Genomic DNA, 21925 nt, shown 5'->3' on the forward strand with positions numbered 1-21925 from the left:
ATTTGTGGTGAGGTTGTAGTGGTGACTTCCAATTTCCTTATGAGTTTAACCAGAAACTAGAAGTCATCCATCATGTTCATATTCTCTTGGAATAATGGTGGGGTTTTTTTGTTTTGTTTTTGTTTGTTTGTTTGTTTGTTTTTGAGGAAAGACACTTTCTTGATGTAATGAGAGTAACCAAATTTTCTTTCAGTCTCCATATTCCTCTGATTCAAATTAAATTAAACTGAAACATCTCTTCTGAATGGATGGATTGATTTCTATTAACTTAAACTGGGGTCTTACCTTCCTAACTCAGATTGTTGCTGGGATCCTTGGAAATTCTTCACTTCTTTGTCTTTATAATGTTATGTTGCTCAGTGCACAGGTCTTGAGACCCATAGACTTGATTCTTAACCAACTGGTCTTAGCTAACATCTTGGTTCTTTTCTCTAAAGGGGTCCCTCAGACACTGACAGCTTTTGTATTAAAATCTTTCCTGGATGATGCTGGATGTAAATTGGACTTCTATTTATACAGAGTGGCCAGAGGGGCTTCCCTCAGCACCACCTGCCTCCTCGGTTGTTTCCAGTGCATTAAGCTTTGCCCCAGTTTCTCTGGGTAGATGCATTCAGAATTAGATCCACAATGTGAATTGGCTTCTGCTCTTTCATCTACTGGATTCTGCACCTTTTGTTAAATATGCTGATTATTATGAATGTAACTGGCCCAAAGAATAGCAAAAACATGGGTGTGGAAAACATTTAAAGATACTGTTCTTCCACCCATTCCTGAGAGATTGGTATTCTCTGTAACTGCAGTTGTTCACACCTTCACTGATATTGTGTGTTTCAGCCTCATGATGTGGACTAACTGCTCCATGGTCCTTGTTCTGTTCAGGCACAATCAGAGTCCAACACATTCACAGCAACAGCCTTTCCCCCCAGTCCTTTCCCCGAAACCAGAGCAACATGCACCATCTTGATCCTGGTGAGCATGTTTGTCTCTATCTTCTATTTTATCATTCTGGATAACCCAGACTGTGAACCCAAGCCACTGGCTGAGGAACGCCTCTGCACTAAAGATTGGTGTCTTTAGGCTTCCCAACATTCAGCCCCTTTGTGTTCATTTTCAGTGATATCCGAATCTCAAAGTTTTGCTTTGTTGGCTGGACAAGGAAAACAAATGCTCTAAGGATGGTCTCTGGGCCATAAGTTTCTTCCAGAACATCCCACCATTAATTTGATTACTTTATGCAACATTTGTGGGCTTCTATGCAAAAACTCTGAGATTGTGTTGAATAAAAATTTTGATTTTACATTGTTTAATGGACTTCCAAGAAATGAACATGGTATAAATAATAACTCAAATGTATGGCAATTCCTTAAAAAAAATAGCATTACCTCCTTAAAAATGTAGCATTACCATATTAACAATTCCACTATACCCAAAAGAATTGAAAGCAAGGACTCCAACAGATATTTGTACATCAGTGTTCATAGGAACATTATTCATGATGGTGAAAAGGTGGAAACAACTCAAATGTCCATGGATGGATGATGAATAGATACAATATGGTATATACATACAATATGATATCATTCAGCCTCAAAAATGAATTAGATTCTGAAACATGCTACAACATGGATAAATCTTGAGGTCTTGAAAGTATGCTTAGTGAAATAAACACGACAACAAAAGACAAATACTGAATGATTCCATTTATATGAGGTATTTAGAATAGCCAAACTCAGACAGAAAGGAGTATTCATTACCAGGGGCTGGGGGAAGTAGGGAATGGAGATTTTTGTTTCTTCAGTATGGAGTTTCCATTTGGGATGATGTAACGAACGTGGACAATGTGATGATGTGGACTTAATGCTGCTGGTGGTTTCACAACAATGTGAATGTACTTAATTCGACTGAATTGTACACTTAAAGTGGCTAAGATAGCTAAGGGCACCTGGCTGGCCCCGTCAGTAGAGCATGTGACTCTTGATCTCAGGTTCTTGAGTTTGAGTACCACTTTGGGTGTAGAGATTATTTTAAAAATATAACAGGGTGCCTGGGTGGCTCAGTCCAACTTTGGCTCAGGTCATGATGTCATGGTTTGTGGGTTCGAGCCCTGCCTCAGGCTCTGTGCTGACAGCCTCGAGCCTGGAGCCTTTTTCAGATTCTGTGTCTCCCTCTCTCTCTGCCCCTCCCCCATTTGTGCTCTGTCTCTCAAAAATAAATAAATGTTAAAAAAATTTAATATATAAAATGGTTAAGTGGCACATGGGTGGCTCAGTCAGTTGGGCATCTGAGTCTTGATTTTGGTTCAGGGCATGATCCCAGAGTTGTGGGATTGAGCCCCACGCTCAGCTGGGAGGCTGCTAAGATTCTCTCTCTCTCTCTCTCCCTTGCTCATGCACTCTCCCTCTTTTTCTTAAAAAAAAGTAAAAAAATAAAATGGTTAAGATGGTCAATTTTATGTCTATTTTACTATGATAAAAATGTAAAAATACTCAAAGGTGACTTTCTCAAATGGTAGTATCACTCACTACTGAAATTTGAGGGTTTCATGATAATGCTGTGGATGGAATTTTCAGTGTTTTGGAGTTCTGAGATGGAAACTGTTGGGGAAATATAATTATCAACAAAATCTGCTGCTGACCCAGAAAACTTCTCCACACTAGCAGACAACAGTCTTATTCTTGAACAGGATGTAATGTGCATCAGGGACTACCCACTAAAAAGACAATAAAATCAATAAGAACTCTCTGCCTTTTATAGGTCAAAGAAATACAACCTAAGACATCCATGTTCTTAAACAATAACTAGACGTCAAGTAAGATGACTTCATAGCACCATTTGTTGCACAAAATCCATCTTAAACTCACTTCACAATTAGAATGGCTGTTGGTGTTTGCTGATTGCCTTATCCTAAGGAAAAATAAATTTCTTGTATCTTTATGGCAGGAAGGAATTTTGTAACTTGGACCCTGGCTCCTGCAAAGTTAGGCTCCTATCTTCCCTTGGAATCTAGGAGATGGTATCTTAGTTTTCTCCATATCATTTCAAAGAGATGCCCTTCAGATCTTCAAGAAAAAAAAATCCTGGGTTTTAAAACTGGCATGGGGCTTATCTAACTTTTATAAATATTTACATACATTTCAAAGAGCAAAGGAAGAATTCACAATTATAAGTTTTCTAAAGCAAATACTCTAAGAAAAGTGATGGATAGATGGAGTCTCTTTCTCTTCTTACCTCAGGTTTTTTTTTTTCTTTTTTAGATTTATATTTACCCTTACAAAACTCACTGCTAATCTGAACTTTAAACTAATGACTAAAAGATTTATTTGCATTTTCTAGGCATATAGGGTGAAGGTCCTTTCAAATGGAGAGAAAAGTCATGGGAGTATCCAGATTATGGAGGCTGATAATAAAGACTTCAGAAAAACTGAAGGGAATTTAAGAAGTATGTGAGTGCATATAAGACAAAGCAGAGGAAGTATTGATCATTTCTTCTGTTAGGTCTTGATGGATATGCCAAAGATGAGAATCTTTACAGAGGGGACATGATGGGTCAATAAGCATTTATTCACGTAGGTGAAATGATCATATTTCTTTAAAAATTTAATTAAATAAATTTACTTTATTGACTGTTACATTTAACCACCAATGAACCAGGAAAAATACTAAAGGAATAGTTTGGAATTTTTTATGAAATGAAAACAACTTTTAGAAGTATTTGGTGGTCACTGGCGCATAATGGCAACTTTCAAAGACCTGGATTTTCATTTCCTCATTATCTATATTTCATAACCATTTGTCTTTTATTTATTTTTAAAAATTTAGTATTTATGTATTTATTTACTTTTTTGAGTGTGTGTGTGTGTGTGAGAGAGAGAGAGAGAGAGAGAGAGAGAGAGAGACAAAGCACAAGCAGGGGAGGGGCAGAGAGAGAGGGAGAATCCAAAGCAGGTTCCAGGCTTCAAGATGTCAACACAGAGCCAATTCAGGGATTGAACTCACGGACCAATGAGATCATGACCTGAGCAAAGTCAGATGATTAGCTGACTGAACTACCCAGGCGCCCCCCCTCCCATTTGTCTTTTATGATGACTAACATAAAAATAATTCTTGGTCATTGAAAAATAGTCTTATCTGTGGCTAAATGTAGTTCTGTGATATCTGCTTTAAAAAAATCCATTTGAAAATTGTTTGAATTTTAGTATTTAATTACTGTTTAAGTAAATATGAAGCACATGTTTGCCTAAATAGCCCTTTAATCCAATATATTTAAGTAACATGGGTGTTATAAATGATAAATCATGGTGATTTAAGTTATATTTAGTATTTTTAATAAACTCAATAACAACATAAATTTCCATAGGAAGAGTTGTTTCTTTTCAACATTAGTCTATATTCTAATAGAAAATAAGAAACTGCATGATTTCCTTGAAGCTTTTTTCTTTTGAAGTTTTTACTTTGATGTTTTAATAGTTTTCACAGTCTAAGAGTTTTTAGTAAATGCTCAGTGGCTTACCTAGATGTCATCTGAATGAGATGCAATTATTTTGAAATGTTGAATCTTTCCATTGTTTTCACAAATACTGACTTTGAAATCTGGCCTAATGCAAGACACTCAAATTACATGTTCATGTATTGCATTTTTCAAAAATACATATATTATATGAGGGTTTTTGTGCCTGTGCACCTTGTCTGTTATATTCCAAAACTTGGGGCATCTGGTTGGCTCAGTCAGTAGAACATGCGACTCTTGATCTCATGAGTTCAAGCTCCACGTTGGATATAGAGATTACTTAAATAAATCTTAGGGAAAAAAAGAATCCAAAACTTAACTCCAATTTGTCTCAGTGTAAACAAAGCTCCACTTGAAAAATTGGTTTATGAAACTCTCAGAATCACTTTTCTTTTCTATAAATGTGTTGTAGGTTCTAGTAATGATGGAGTTACATGATCTGAATCATACCCTGCACAGTGGAGAGCAGATTATGTATGAGGTTAAGAGAGGAGGGAGGGAGGCCAGAAGGAGGCTACTGCAATAGTCCTGGTGAGTGTTGGTGAACCAGAGTAGTGGCTGTAGAGGTGGGAGAAGTGGTTGGTTTCTGGGTCCATTTTATGATTTATTGTTTATTTATTTATTTCACACAATTGGAAAGGAAGAAGGAGAGAGAATGGGTCTATTTTTAAAGAAAGGCCAAGTAGACATTTTGATGATGTAGGTGAGGGAGAAAAGGGAAGAGTCAGAAAAGACCTTAGGGTTTTTGGTCCTAGCGGCTGAAACAATGGAAGCTCCATCAACTAGGATGAAGTTGGTGGAATATTAATTTTTATTGGGACTATCAGGGGTTTTGTTTGGCTCTGTTAAGAGTCTATGATATTTCATAGAATGCTAAGTGAGGTCACCAAGTGGGCAGTTGGACACACAGGACTAAAAATATGGGGAGCGGTTCAAGAGGGAGACATCCAAAAGTGGTGAACCTGAGTGGAGCTTTGGGTCACATGTAGGAGGGGGAAATTTATGTTATGGTGGTGATGCTCTTAATAGGTTAGGAAGATGGTACCCAGGATTGGGCACCATGGTTGAGTGTGGAGGGCACAAAGGTGAGGAGAGGATGGTCTGGCAGGTGACCAAGGCTTCCCTGGGATGAGTAGATATGAGATGGATATGAGGACAGAATAGTAATTGAGTCAAGATGACACTGAAGGCAAGGCTCCTGCTTATTCTTACTACTATACCGAATCAGCATAATTTTGTGATGAGCTTTGGTGAGGTCTGGGATTTTTCAGTCTTGCTGGTGTATAAGATCTGGAGCAAAGGTTTTCATCTGTGAGAGATACTATGCCTGTCATGGGGGACCAGTAGTGCTGGGATTTTAATGAAAGTTTTGTAGAGAATGGTGGGTAATGGCTGCTGAGGGGATACCAGTGCAGCACAGAAGTGCAAGAAAGCCATGTGTGTCTCAAACTCACTTGTAGTTCTGGGTGGTTAATATTGAAGAAAGATTCAGAGGCAGGCTGTGAGGCCTTCAAAGCAGCATTTGGGACTTTTCCTGACTGTGGGATCCATCAGAGGTCTGGGGTTGTGCTGGATCATGTTTGAACTGGTCAAGCACTCTTTGGATGCCATGTGCCCGGTACCTGGGTGAGTCCAGGGAGATACCTGTGAAGGGGGGCAGGGAGGTGGTGATGACTATAGTGTCTGGAGATGTGAGAGTATGGTCCACAGAATGATGTGCATATAGGGGGAAGTGTGATCTGATGGCTCCAGGGCCTTGCTATGGGGACTGAAGGTAGAGTTGTGAAGACAGGTTTGGTTGTATCTGGGAGTCATGATCTTGGGGGGCCCAGGGTTATTGCCTGGCAGGAGGGTTTGCACCCTGCAGGCCAGGCTCACTGCTTAGATGGGGTCTATTCCCCCCACCTGCCTGTTGTTAGTGAGGTCTGAACAGTATTAATGTGACCAAGAGGAGAGCATAGTCATCAGTGGGACCAATGACTGGTATCTAATCTGAGATGTGGATCTCTGGAGGAAGATGAGTTTGTATTGTGGGACCTCAGAGAGGCTACTCCTGAGTTCAGCTGTCCCTATAATGACAGGCACTATGACATTTGGGGACATGCTTTTGTATTTGTGGGAGGAGTGGGGGTTCCTGGATGAGTTCCAGAGATTCCTGTACCACAATGTGAATCTGAAGAACTTTGCATTTATATGCTCATATCCTCACTGGGCAAGGCATTCATGCCCTCCCCAGTGCTCTGGTCTAAGCTTTGTATCCTCACTCTCCAACCCTGCTTTCCCCAGATGGTGCTCTGTCCTTCTCACATCAGGACCACGGACACTGTTTCTGTCCCCAGTTCCTGAGCAGGTGCTGTCGTTGATAGGGCTGGACTGTTTGCACTGACCTCTTCCCTCCTCATGCCCCAACATCTGCCTCATAGGGAAAGATTCAGGGTCAGTACTCTCATAGTGAGCCCAAGGATCTCACTTGCTTGCCCTCTCCCTGGCCAGTGACTGTGTTTAGGTCCATGGAACCTCTGTACCTTAGGTTTTACTCCCTTACTTTAACTGACATTTCCTTGTGCAGGCTCATGCCACGAATTCCTTGCATTCTCATGGCCTCTACTTACCTGGACCATGAGCTGTTTTTCAAGCCTCCTGCTCAGTTCTCTTTGTAGTGTGGAGATCTCTTTTGTGGTCTGTTGTGTGCTGAATTGCCCTGGCCCGGTAGTGACCACTCACCTGACAGTTTTTTCCTTCAGTGCTTGTATCCTCCATGTCCCATGTAGTTGCTCAAGTAGGGCTTCAGAAGAGTCCTTTCTGCATCACAGGATGGACATGACCTTAGCCGTGACAGGGTGGGCTCAGGGGGGCCTGCCCCTGGTGGATGGCAGCTGGGGAGTGTGTGATGTCTGGGCTATGTTCAGATCACACCAGCAACCTGTCCTTTCCCACCAGGGTTTTGGTGCCATTGCCAGTGGCCACACCCCATTTCTATCTTTCTGTTGTTGGTACTGTGCTGACTTGTTGAAGTCCAGGGGAAATCTCGAATATCTCTGTATTCCACATCTTACCTATCCCTCTCAACAATCTTTCTTAAGTGCTCTGCCACACTGACCTGCCTATGTTGTACCCCAAGGTGTACAGTATCCTGACATTGGCCTTGAGCTCCCACTCATTTGTTGCAATTGGATTTTCCTGGGCTCTCACATGCCTCTGCATGGCCTTCAATGTCACCAGCAGACAAGTTCCTGCTGAAAGCCTTTGGTGGAAGAAGAAGATCTACATCTGCTTTGCTTCCCTGTGCCACACCCTGTCCAATGTCCTCCTGGTGAAGCCTCTACTATTCTGTGACCTTATGGTTTCAGTAATGCTCAGCAGCCACATCTGCAACCAGAACCCCACTCCCATTTCTCAAAAGCATCCCCTGAATTATTCCTGGTTGCAATTAAATTGAGTAATTCAACTGGATGTGATTCATTGAGTCAGTGTAGACACATTACTCCAAAAATGTCAACACATATTTCACTGTTACTTCTTTGCTTTAAGGTTATTGGTGCAGATCAGAGAACAAAGAGGTACCTTATGAACAGAGTGTTTCTGTAGGAGTAGCACAGATCAGGATTTTCAAGGCAGGTCCCTTCATCCAGAAGATCCACCCCTGTGATATGTGTATCCCTATCTGGAAACACATTTTACAGTTGTCTAAGCACCATGGAAAGCATCATGGACAGAAACTGTTTACAAGAGAACAGCATGTACCAAACAATTTTATTTTAGTGCAAACCCTTAGTGTCACCAGGAGCAGCATTTTGGTGAAAAATTTCAGAAGAAACATGGAAAGCACCTCATATGTGAAGAGATGCAAGTTCCATGTGTTAAGGAAGCCCTTTACCCGTGGGGAGGTTAGGAAGGACTTCCTGGCCACCTTGGACTATTTTTATAAGTAGGGCACTTATACTAGGGAGAGAGCAAACAAAACCATCAAGTGTGGGTTGGTAGAAAAAGTCATTAAAACTGGGAAGAACGCAAGACAGCCTTCAGCTACACCGACACACTTGCTCAGAATCAGGGTGTCTACACTAAAGAAAATCCTTACAGTATAGTGAATATAGGACATCTTCTGGCGATAGCCTCACCTTCAATTATCAATGGAGAGTTCACACTAGAGAAAGACCACAGTTTGGAGGAAATGTGAAATTTCCTTGTTCAGTATAACAAAAATGGATCAAAGCCTCTGTGAGTATCCATCTGTCTGCTTTGAATCTCATACATCTGAACCTCCATAAAGGGAAGATGCCCCATAAATTTCATTTATGTGGGAAGCATACGTGGCTATGTTGCACTTTCTAACCAGCCCAGGGCTCTTTCCAGATTCATGTCACTGCCAGTTTCTGTGGCCAAAGCCACTTCATCTCAACTACCTGGCAGGTTCCCCTCCGGGAAGCTGGCATCTGTTCTGCCATGTATTGGAGAAAAGTAGTAGTAGCCTGAGCCCTTAGAAGGTCCATATCCCCTTCTCTCTGATTAGTTGGCATGGACCTCACCTAGTGTTGTCCCAGAGGAAAGCAAATGAATTCTACTGGCAGCTTGCCAAGAGCTACCTTTTTCAGGTACGTTTGTCTCACGCAATACTTGCAATTAATTTTTCCCACTCCCAAGTCTCCAACTTGGGGACTGCCTATCACATATTGCTTTGGTTTGTACCATAAGAAAGACCTTATTTTTAAAATACTCTCTAAATTTGGGGGTTCTAGCTACTATGCAGTGGTTTATAATAGATTTGGGCTTTGCAAGCATTACAATTTTTGTCGATTCCCGAACTCTGTGTGCCTCTAAGGGAACAGTATGGGAGGAAATGGCACCTCAGTGTTGGGCAAATTTGCATCGCTGCCCATAGCCTCTTGGCAAAGATTTGTTATTCTAATTCATGGCTTGGACACCTGGGTGATTAGTCTCCAGATATCCGCACATGGCCTCCTTAAAGAAGGACCGCCGAACCTCTACCCTTGAACAAGGGCCTTCCATTTCCCAGAGGCCCTCTCAGTAAATCTTGGCCTTTTCTCCTGGAGTCAGGTGGAGAACCCTCTTTCCTAGGCCTTGGGAATCTGTGGGAACTAAATTTCCCAGAACGCCCAGCGTTAAAGACGGCATCGCTGAGCCAACGAAGGCTTAGAAAAGAGGTGTTTCCGTTTGAGCACAAAGGGTTGGGGCGGGGCTTCCTGTGTCCAGTCTGTGGCCATCGTTTTGGCTGTCGGCAGGTGTCTTCGCCTTGTGAGACGTTCCGGAGGGCCGGGCCGCGGCGAGAAAGGAGGCTTTGTCCCGCCGTAAGGAGGCGAGTCTGGGGGCGGGGACCTCGTCGCCAGCGAGACCGGCCTGGAGACTTCTGTGCCCGTGACCGTCGTGTTCACTCAGCTGTCATCACTTCACTCCGCCCACAGTCCGATGGCGGTGGCCGCGCCCAGGGACCCGGCTGAGGTAAACGCGCGGCCCCCGGGCCCCCGCCTCCGCCCCTCCAGGCCAGAGCGCGGGGCACCTGCTCGGGTCTCTGCAGCCCAGGCCCCAGTGTCCGGCCCCGGGGAGGTGCTCGTGGGCGGGGGCCCAGTGTCTGAGCGCTGGCGTGACGGGGTGTGGGAGTGGGCTGCAAGGAAGGGGCCGGCTGGTGCAGGGCTGCAGGGGGACCTGAGGGAGAGGATTCGGGAGTGTGGGGTCCTCCTTCTGCCCTCGGGGAACATAAGTGCCGCGGAGTCACGGGGGGGACTGGCGGGCTGGAGGGTTGTCCTTTCACGTGAGGACTCTAGACGCCAAGGACTCTAGACACTAGACGCCAAGTTTTGGCCAAAGGAGGGACACGATCTCCGTAAGGGGTGGGGGGTGAGGGGTGGTGAAGACCTTGTGGCCCTGGGAGGTTGAGTCTTTGTTCAAGGTCACACCTGGTAAAAGGCAAAACTGAGTACTCAGGCACAAAAAATAGAAGCCAGCCTGAGGTCAGCTGGCTGAGGTCCTAAGTTCATGTCAGGGGTTATATGTGGATGTTCCCTTTAATGGTGACCGTTTTAAGCAGGTGTGGAAGGTTAACCCAGGACTGGGTACCAAGATGTGCAAGTGCCTAGAGGTAAAACTAAAGTCAGGAATGTTCAAAACCACAGGTCTCCGTTTCTTTCAAGTAGGAATAAATAGCAAGTGGATAGGTGTCATGACAAGAGTGACTGCCTGCGCTTCTGGGTGTGTGTTCTAGAAGTAACGAGAGGTTTTGATCACAGGAAGGAGGTGATGTTACCAAGGTCTTAGAAGACTTCATCTGGCTTCAGAGTGGAAAACAGACTATGAGCTTGAGGGAGCAAGAAGGACAATCATTGTGGTGGCTACTGCTATAGTCCAGGTGAGGGGTAATGGACCAGGGTTGTTGCTTAGGAAATGGTTGTATTCTGGCTGTGTGTTAAAAAAATTTTTTTATTAATGTTTTATTTTTGAAAGAGAGAGGCAGAGCACGAGCAGGAGAGGGGCAGAGAGAGAGGGAGACACAGAATCTGAAGCAGGTTCCAGACTCTGAGCTGTCAGCACAGAGCCCGACACAGGGCTTGAATTCATGAACCATGAGATCATGACCTGAGCCAAAGTTGGTCGCTTAACAGACTGAGCCACCCAAGTGCCCTGTGTGTCTTTATTTATTTTTTATTTTGTATTTATTTATTAAAATAAATTTTTTTTGTATTTATTTTTGAGAGACAGAGCCTGGGTGGGGGAGGGGCAGAGAGAGAGAGACACACACAGAATCTGAAGCAGGCTCCAGGCTCTGAACTGTCAGCACAGAGCCTGACATGGGGCTCGAACCCACAAGCCGCGAGATCATGACCTGAGCTGAAGTCGGACACTTAACTGACTGGACCACCCAGGTGCCCCTGTGTGTTTTTAAAAGGGGCAACTAGACTTTCTGATGTGGACAGTGAGAAAATGAAAGAGCTAATCAGTGATGACCTCAAAGATTTTGGTCTTAGCAGCTGTAGGAATGGAAGTTGCATCAATGTGTTACCGAACTCCAGTCCTTGGACCCAGTGAGAGTAGAAATGAACCTGGACCCACGATTTAAAAATACAGACAAAGCTTTATTGGAGCAACAGCTGTAACTGAATGGAAACACAGTCACAACAAAGGTGTTAGACTGGCTCTCCGAAAAATAGGGAATTTTAAAGGACCTAGGGCAGAAAAGGAGTGACGTGTAAGCATGTAGGGGTGGGGAAATACAAGGAATTGGGCACGCAGGCCCAGTTGACAGAACATGCTTCTTCATACATTGGGTGTTTTGTTTGCAGTTAAGCCTCCACCTCTGGGCGTGATTTTCAACATTGTAGTGAGTTAAAGGTAACTCTTGGTCACTCCATGATCCATCTGTGCTGGCATGAGTTAGGGGTTAAGCTCCAACTGGTCTGGGCCGCAAGAGCTCTTCCTCCAGGAAGTCGTGATAGCTTGAGGGGTAGTTTTGGTTTCCATCATGGGATGCTCTGCCTCTTGGGTCTTTGGCCTGAGTTAGGAGATAAGCTGGAAAGAAGAGCCTAAGAAAAATGTGGGACAAAGGTCGGTGGATACAAGCAGGTGAGAAGTAAAGGTCAGGTCTTGGGATCTAGCTGCTGGCACATTCAGATGAGCAAGTTGGTATTCACCGAGGATATCAGGAGCTTAGTTTTGACCATGTGAAGAGTCTGAGGTGTTTCAAAAATCAGTGACTGGAGGCATCAAATGAACAGCTTACAGGTCGGGAAATCTGGGGAGGGATTCAGGTTAGAAACATCCAAAATGTGGAAACTACAGTGGGGACGAAGAGGACTGAGCAGTGGGTCTTATTTAGGCAAACTTGAGGTTGTGGTGGCAAAACTATTTGGGGGCCAGGTGTGGAGGGTGAGGGCCAGGACTGGGTCTCTTGCTTGGATACCTGGGTGATGGTTTCGGGCTGCACAGATGCAGGTAAGTAGACATGAGGTTTGGTGTATCAGACAGACTAGTCTGTAGATGGCCAGAGCTTCCAAGGGAAGAGTGGATTTGCAGTGGATGCAGAGATGAGAGGTAGGGAACAAAAGATGATGCCCAGGCCAGAACTGGTATTTATTAGCCACTTTTTAGACTTAGCAAGATTTTGTGAGGACTTTGGTGGGGCCTGATGTGTTTCATTCAGCCTGGTCAGGGAAAATAGGGTCACCTGTGAGAATCACCAGGCCTGGGGTGGGCAATCAATGGAGTTGGTCTCGAAGGTTAGGGGGACAGAGAAAATTTTTATTTGCTGAGGTGATAGCAAGTGCATCAAGGAAATAGGATGGGCCTATGGATATGTGAGATCTGCCCAGGGTTCTGTGTGTCTAAGTCAGGCAGGGATCAGAGCCACAGGATGATCAGAGCCATAAAATGATTTGGAATAACACTGCTGTTGGGACCCGTATGAGGTTAGTGGTCTTACAGGATCCTGTTTGAATTTGCCACTTGAATTGTGGGTGCTGTGTGCCAAATTGTGGCATAAGGCCTAAACCCTGTATGATACGCTTCCTTGACGTGTGGAGGTACCTAGTGCTCTCAGATGGCCTGAGTGCAAATTCTCCTTCCCACACTGCTTCATGGGATAATATCTCCTAGCCTAACAACCCTTTTCCTAAAGGGAACAGGGCACGGTTCCTGCTCATCTCTTTGTAGCAGGTTTCAGTCCCCTCCCAGCCCACAGACTTATTCACACAAGCCAGTCACAGCCTATGGGATACAGAGGGCTCCCAACCTTTTCATCCTACAAGGATAGCATCTCACAGCCCCTATTTTCTCACTTTTTTCCAGAATGCAGCCCCCATGTGGGCCTTTATGGTGAGTAGTATCCTGTTCTCAGAGGGATGAATTTGTGATAAACTGCTGTCAGTCACATCTGTCCAGTCTTAGGTGTTACGTGTTCAGCCATCACCATAATCTGAGGGTGGGGTGAGGAGGACGCAGTTTAAATATAGGTAACTTCTGGGCAGGTCAGGGACCTGTCTTTGGAGTGGGACAGTGAGGCGGTGGCAGCCGCAGTAATTTGACTGTGGGTTACGGGCACTAAGGGATGTGCAGCCTAAAGAAAGATGTGGATTTGGAGAGGGAACATGTCAGATGATCCCAGGGCCCTGCATTGCTAATTACATGACAATGACCATACCAGGGGAATTGCTTGTCAGGAGGTTGTGGATCCCTGTGTGCCAGGCCCAGAGCTCAGATATATATTTTTCTGCCTGTCTTTTATTGCTGGTGGTTGAACCCAGTGGCCAATGGGACCATGAGGAGACAATAACACCAGTGGTACCAGGGCCTGATTTCTCCTCTAAGTTGGGAAGCTTGGGAGATGGATGGTCATAGGGAGATGTGCGGGGGAAAGGATTGTGGCTTCTGAGAAGTAGAATGTAGTTTTATCTGTCATGCAGGGCAGTGTGACCTTTGAAGATGTAGCTTATAGTTGTCTACACTATAAGCAAGATGAAGCAGACTTACTATCACTGTTACTGAATTTTGAATAAAAATATCCTGGAAGACTAAATGACATGCAATGTGAGCTTACAAATATATAAAGTTGATTAGATAAATAATGAGATGTTCTAGAGGGAACTTAAAGCCTAGAGACTATACTTGGAACATTTGTTTTTCTTGCCCAGCAGGTAAAGCAGGACTGAGACACCCACATGGCACTGTCAGAAAGCATGAAGGGATGAATGTTGGGGAGGCTGAGGAGACCAGTGTAGAGGTGTTCATCAGACTATGTTGTAGGTTCATAATCAGGATTATTCAAAAAGATGAAGCAGAAGAAAGTAAAAGGCGACTGACATATTCATTAGGATGAGACATGGCTCTTGTCTCACTGAGATGAGAATAGAGTTTGGGGCTTTGGTTTCACAGGAAGGTCTGGGGGAAAGGCCGTGGCTGTGAACATGGTGGGCTTGTTGCTTGTACCCGATCAGGACAAGGACATGGAGCCACTTGGTAGATGAGGCCAGAGCACACAATGTCAGTGGATGGCAACATGCATACATGCAGTGAGGTGATATTTCTAGAATATCCAATGAATACTACTATATATATTTTTAGTAGTTTTTATTTATTTTGGGGCCATTTACTTTCATAGCAGTAAAGTTACTTAATGCAGATGCAGGCTGCAGGAGAAGAAACCAGTGACACTTTGGACACATCATTCTAAGCTCCATCCACTGCAAAGTATTATGGCAAAGCTTAAGGTTCTGAAAGCCACTCAGAAAGGAGGCAATGCTGAGAAAAACCTGCCCCTTTGTGAAAATAAAGACAAGGTAATATCCAACATCATTCCAGAAAACATTTCCTTCCAAAAGCTGTCATTGGCTGAGAAATCTCATTAGAGGGAAGCTTTATTGAGTTTAAAGATAAGTTGGTTGAAATTCAAGTCTGTCAATAACACCTTCTGTGCTGTGAGAAAAGTAAAATTATAAAGATAATATAAGGATCCCACATTCAGTATGGTTGAGGCAGATAATATCCAAATTTTAGTAGAAACCATTTTATCAATTTAGAGGACTTGGGCGGTTTGATTTTCCTTGAATCAGAGAAATATGTAAACTTTAAAATAAAATTGGATTGGGGCACCTGGAAGTTGGTGGAGCATGTGACTCTTCATCTCAGGGTTGTGAGTTTGATAAATAAATAAGGCTTATTATCTTTACACTCAGAAGTCATTTTTCACGTAACCGACTTTTCCAACTCAATATAACATAAACATTAACATCAGGTCTTTCACACACACAAATTTAATTTTTGGAGGGTTTTTTAATACTACCAAAGATTGAAACTAATTTGATGTCTATCAATGGAAGATTGAATAAATCATGACGGATACCAAGATGGAGCATTAGCTTTGGAGGAAGTTCTCCCAACTGCTACAGCTCTGGAACATACTGTTAGGTGAAAAAGAAGAGGAAGAAGGTGTCATAATATTTTGTGCAGGAAGCTGTATTTTTCTAAGAATGGAAGGAAAATTTTGTTTGTTTGTTTCTCTTGAGTGTCATTAGGAGCTGATTGGCTCCTAAGTAAGAACTTACTGAATATATTGATACTGACTTGATGAAAATAGAGATAAGGAGATAGTATGTTTTTTGGAATGTCATATAGAGAAAAGTAGCAATGGCAATGGCCCCATATGAATAATTCTACCCAAGTACCAAATCTAATTTTGATCCCACCCATTGATTTTAAGTGACTGTTTAAAGGAACAATGGGGCATCGAAGATTATATTAAAATACATTATGAGTAAGCAGTAAGCCAAATTAATATATGTGAAATTCTATGAGATATATGAACCCTTTCATAAAATGTAATATGTTAAGATAAAAGGGATAGGATATCTGTAGAATATAATAAAATCTAGAGAACATATAAATATGATACAATGGTCAGAAAAATATTTGAGTGCTGATTCCAATAAACAACTCTAAATATTTAATCAACACATCACAATTGAATACTAACTTGGTAATTGATGATTTTAAGCAACTATTATTTAATTTACATATAATAAAAATACTTTATGCTAAATGAAATATTCTTTTATAAAAAACATTCTTTTATAAATATTCACATAAGTGTTTAGAGGCACAATTATATGACTTCTTAAATTATCCTTAACATGAATTGGCTTTGGAGGGAAGTTGGGTGGGTTTATAAGCGAAATGAGTTTGGCAGTGGGTAGGTTCTGTGAAACTGTTATGGGTTCACATGGTTCATTTTATTAACCTTTCTCTTTTGTAGATGTCTGAAAATTTAAAGTTATTGTTAAAATGTCATTATTTCAATAATTAAATACAGATAAAAATATTTTTCCTCTATTTGCTAAAATCATTATTTTCTAGGGCACCATTCATCCTTATATTGCATTATTTAGACTTCAATTTTGAGAGTATTACATTGAAGTCTCTTTCTGTTACTGTTTCTCATCATTTTTCCTAAGCAAGAATCAATAATTTATATGCTTTCTACGTTGGGAGGAGAGGTCAGTGAAAGGAGTAAGGTCAGCCATGTGGGTAGAGCTTGCATACTGGAGAAGAGAAGACCCCACTAAGTTAGCTGTTATTTTGTATTTATGATCAGTTTTTTACTTGTTAAGCAGGTCATCAAATCCAGATTATTATTTTAAAAAGATTTTTTTTAACGTTTTATTTATTTTTGAGACAGAGAGAGACAGAGCATGAACAGGGGAGGGGCAGAGAGAGAGGGAGACACAGAATCGGAAGCAGGCTCCAGGCTCTGAGCCATCAGCCCAGAGCCCAACACGGGGCTCGAACTCCCGGACTGTGAGATCGTGACCTGAGCTGAAGTCGGACGCTTCACCGACTGAGCCACCCAGGCGCCCCAGATTATTATTTTTTAAATTAGACTTTATGATTTTAGGGCAGTTTTAAGTTCACAGCAAAATTAGTGGAAGCTACAGAGGTATCCCGTATATGCCTTCCCCCGCAAAAGCACACACTTCCTGCTATCAACATCCCACGTCAGAGTGATATGTTTGTTCACAATCTATGAATCTGTGCTGACACATCATTTTCACTCAAAGTCCATGGTTAACATTAGGGTTCACACTTAGTGTTGTGCATTCTGTGGATTTTTACTATCTCCATAGTTCGACCTTTTCCAGAATGTCATATACTTGCAATCCTACAGTATGTACCCTTTTCAGATTGGTTTCTTCCACTTAGTAATATGCCTTTTCATGACTTGATAACTTCTTTTTTTAAATAATTTTTTAAAAATATTTATTTTGAGAGAGAGTGCAAGAGAGCACATGTACATGAGCAAGGGGGGGGGGGGCAGAGAGAGATGGAGGGAGAATCCCAAGTAGACTCTGCACTGTCAGCGAAGAGCCCCATGTGGGGCCCAATCTCACGAACCATGAGATCATGACCTGAGCCGAAGTCAAAAATCTGATGTTATCCAACTGAGCCATCCAGGTGCCCCTTGATAACTTCTTTTTAGTGCTGAATAATATCCCATTGTCTGGATAGGACATAATTTATCCATTCACCTATTGAAGGACACCTTGGTTGCTTCCTAGTTTGGACAGTTATGGATAAAACAGCTAAAAATGTCTATCTTCAGGTTTTTATGTGGACATACATTTTCAACTGCTTTGGGTAAATACCAAGGGGCACAATGCCAGATTGTATGATAAGAGTGTGATTAGTTCTGTAAGAAACCACTAAACCATCTTCCAAAGTGGCTGTACCAGTTTGCATCCCTACCAGTAATGAGTGAGAGTTTCTATTGCTCTGTATTCTTGTGAGCATTTGTTGTCATCAGTGTTCTGGATTTTGGCCATTTCTATTAGATATTTAGTTATATCTCATTGCTTTATTTTGCAATTTCTAATAATAAAATGATGTTGAGCATCTTTTCATATGCTCGCTTGCCATCCATCTGTCTTCTTTGGTGAAGTATCTGTTCACGTTTATGTTAAAAAAAAAACAGTTTTATTAGCTACATTAAGTTAACGACACCTAAACCATCCAAATTTGAGATTCTCCCAGAGAATTCAAATTAGGATTCATCACAGCATCACTTACTTCAAATCCATAATAATATTTTACTTGTTTACCTTAATAGTCCATAAGTTATTAAATAACAGTAAATTATTAATTGGAATTAGACTTCAGGGACCATCAGATGTTTGGTAAATTACAGGTTAGTTACTGCGAATATATGCTAACAAATAAGTATTTCTGGAGGGATGCACAACAATTGATGACAGAACTTAACTCTTGCGTTATAGGAGATAGGGCGTCAAGTAGGAGAAAGAGGAAATACTAGGTATTGTATATGTATGCACATAAATCTCAAAATTTTCTAAACAAAAAGGTTGTATACATATTGAAAAAATAGTAAGGAAAACAGTAATAAACTAGAACAAAGTGTGTGTGTGCGCGCACGTGCGTGTGAAATTAATCAATAAATACAAATAATAGAAAATTATAGAGGAATTGTAATAAAGAAAAAGTATGAAATGAATTTAAATAATAATCAGATGTAACATGTAAGTGGGAGTCAGAACCACAAGATTTGGGTACATAAAGAGATCACAAAAGATCTTTGAGTCCTGGACCAGTTGTGGTTACCTGTCTCACTCCTACTAAGAACTATAGTCATTTGTGAAAAAAATCAAGCCTGTGTCCTGTCTTTTATCACATAGTTTCTGTAGAAGGACACTTAGGGACTAAATTGGCACATCTTATTTTCAGGAGAAGTAACAGGAGACTCCCCACCTCACAGCTCTGTGGCTTAAATTCTAGAGGTCAGATCAGACCAAGTTGTCACTGCTCAGAGGATGAGTGGGGCAGCTGCTTTAGAAATCCTTGCAGATCTGGAGCAGGTGCTGATATCCAGGGGCCATATAAGTGCCAGAGAAACACTTGGGCCTTGACACCGTCATACACCTTTGTGATTCCTGGCCTCTGCACTCAGTGATCTTTCACTTGTTCTTTCTCTTATCCAATGAGGTGTTTATTCTGAGTGAGAACACACTTGTGACAGCACTCCGGCTGGTTTTAAAGGTTAACTTGCTTCTAGTTGACACGCTCCTTACTTGCTGACCTGAGGTCCTTGATCTATAACAGCTCATTTATACTCTCTTTGAGATTTGTAGACCACCTGTCTTGAGGTGTGAGGAACTAGAACTTTCCCAGGCCACAGAGGCCAGCAGATCGGTTTGAAGCCACCTCGGCTTTCTGATTAGCCTAGCAATTTTCTTTTCTTTTCTTTTCTCTTTTTTTTTGTAGAAAAACTTTTTTTTTTTTTTAGGTCACAGAAATGTTTTTCCTCACCTCCCTTTTTGCATCTATAGACCTTGCCCTCCTTTGCAGAAAGAACAGAGTCCTCCTGCACAGCACATAACCAGGACCCCGCCACACAACTACCAAGCACCGAGACAACATCTATAACTGGCACCATCAAGTTTGCCCGTGACCAAGAAATGTTGCAGGTCACGGCACTCCCTTTGCTGAGTAGCTGTCCTAAACCCCTTTACCAACCCCTGGGCCAGGTAGAAACCTCAGAGTTGGCGTTTGGACAAGAGTCCTCTTCTCCCCAGGCTGCTGGCCTTGTATATAAAGCTCAAATTCCTTTCCAATTAAAACTGGTCTCTTGAGTAATGATCTTTCAGGCGACTGCCAGCCAAACTTGGGTTCAGTAACACTTTCTTTGTGCTGATCCCAGAAATTTGCTATAGACCTAAAATACAGATGAAATAATGTGCACCCAGCTCCCCAGGACCAGTAATAAAGTACACGGGGTGTGCAGTTTTGTAATTGATCACAGAAAGTTTTCAAAGACTATTCATTCATTGGGCTCTCCAGAGCAACAGAACCGAGAGAGAGAGAGAGAGAGAGAGAGAGAGAGACGTCATATTCGTTTTTTCCTCGGTAATATTGGCTTAATGGAGACATGAGAGAGAAAGGAGAGAGATTTTAAAGGAACTGGTTCACAAAAATGTGGAGGCTGGAAAAGTCTAAGATCTTAGATCTTAGATCTAAACTGGAGATCCAGGGAATAGTGGATGTTCAGTGCTAGTCTGAAGCCAGTCTAGAGACAGAATTTCCTCTGTCTGTGGAATCTCTGACTGTGCCCTTCTCATCTGAAAATATATTGCATATTTTAGCTATTTGTTTTGTTTGAAGTTTATCTTTCCTGATGGTAACATTGGCTTAATAGAGGCAGGTTCTTTGCCAGACATTTTCTTCCTACTTCTCATATACAAAAATAAGGTGTGACACACATTGCTTGCTTAACATGTACCAATTGAAGCAGTGAATAAAAGTATACCTACCTTGTCCCTGTTCATTTTTAAGAATGTGAAATCTTTCCTACTTCTTTATTTTCATCTTCTAGCAGGCTGCAATGATGCACAAATAACAGAAATTTAAAGTAATATATTTTTAGGTGAAACACTTGGGTTGACCAAAAACACATCCCAGTAAACACATCTTCCATCTTAGCTGTCTTCTCTCAATGATTAGACCTTGTCTTGCCTGTCGTTTTTACCTGGTGTTTTCCAGGCATTTTAGATATGTTATAGGCTGGCTGTTTCTCTCAAATAGTTTTTTTAAATTTTTTTAACTTTTTAATTCTTTTAGTTTATTTATTTTTGAGAGACAGAGAGAGACAGAGCATGAGCAGGAGAGAGGCAGAGAGAGAGGGGGAGACACAGAATCTGAAGCAGGCTTCAGGCTCTGAGCTGTCAGCACACAGCCCGACCTCGGGCTCCAACTCATGAGCTGTGAGATCATGACCTGAGCCAAAGTCTGATGCTTAACCGACTGAGCCACCCAGGTGCCCCAAAAAACACTCTTAAAAAGTTGAGTTGTTGTGGGGCGCCTGGGTGGCGCAGTCGGTTAAGCGTCCGACATCAGCCAGGTCACGATCTCGCGGTCCGGGAGTTCGAGCCCCGCGTCAGGCTCTGGGCTGATGGCTCAGAGCCTGGAGCCCGTTTCCGATTCTGTGTCTCCCTCTCTCTCTGCCCCTCCCCCGTTCATGCTCTGTCTCTCTCTGTCCCAAAAATAAATAAACATTGAAAAAAAAAATTAAAAAAAAAAAAGTTGAGTTGTAAAGGGTGTGAGTGAGAAATGGTAGAAGCAGGAAATGTACTGGATGGAAGAGTGAAGTATAATTGTTTTAAGATATCCAACGAAGTTATTTTAAGTTTTTTTTTTAAACTTTTTTTTTAATTTTTTTTAACGTTTATTCATTTTTGAGACAGAGAGAGACAGAGCATGAACGGAGGAGGGTCAGAGAGAGGGAGACACAGAATCCGAAATAGGCTCCAGGCTCCGAGCCATCCGCACAGAGCCCGACGCGGGGCTTGAACTCACGGTCCGCGAGATCATGACCTGAGCCGAAGTCGGCTGCTCAACCGACTGAGCCACCCAGGCGCCCCTATTTTAAGTTTTTATTTAAGTAATCTCTACACCCAACATGGAACTCAAATTCACAACCCAAAGATCAAGAGTTACATGATCTTCTGAGTCAGCCAGGCACCCCCAACATAGTTATTTTAAGAGATTTAAACAACTTGTCTTTGCCAACTCCTTACAGCTTCTCTCTAAAGAGTACCTTCAGACAATGGTGGCTTTGGAAGGAAATATTTTCTAGGTGACGTTGGACATAAACTTGTCCTTTATTTTCACAGAGGGGCAGAAGGATCTGTCTCAGCACTACATTCTCTCAAGTGACTTCTAGGCCAATACACTTTGCCCCAGGATTCTGAGGTGGGTGGAGCTAAGAATGATGTCTCCAAAGTGCCTTGGACTCTGCTCTTTCCTCTAGTGGGCCCTGTAACTCCTGCTAAATTCCTTTCTTGCCATGAATAGACGGGAGCAATAAAAAGGAAAAACAACTCCAGAAAAAAAAATAATTCATGGAAACTGTTA

The 21925-nt window shown here is 42.2% G+C and overlaps 1 pseudogene; it reads left to right on the plus strand.

The window, feature by feature from the left end:
* Positions 1 to 244: 244 nt before the first annotated feature.
* Positions 245 to 1193, plus strand: LOC125153161 (vomeronasal type-1 receptor 1-like; annotated as a pseudogene).
* Positions 1194 to 21925: the final 20732 nt, after the last annotated feature.

This window comes from Prionailurus viverrinus, chromosome E2, assembly GCF_022837055.1.
Source record: "Prionailurus viverrinus isolate Anna chromosome E2, UM_Priviv_1.0, whole genome shotgun sequence".
Classification (NCBI taxonomy): Eukaryota; Metazoa; Chordata; class Mammalia; order Carnivora; family Felidae; genus Prionailurus; species Prionailurus viverrinus.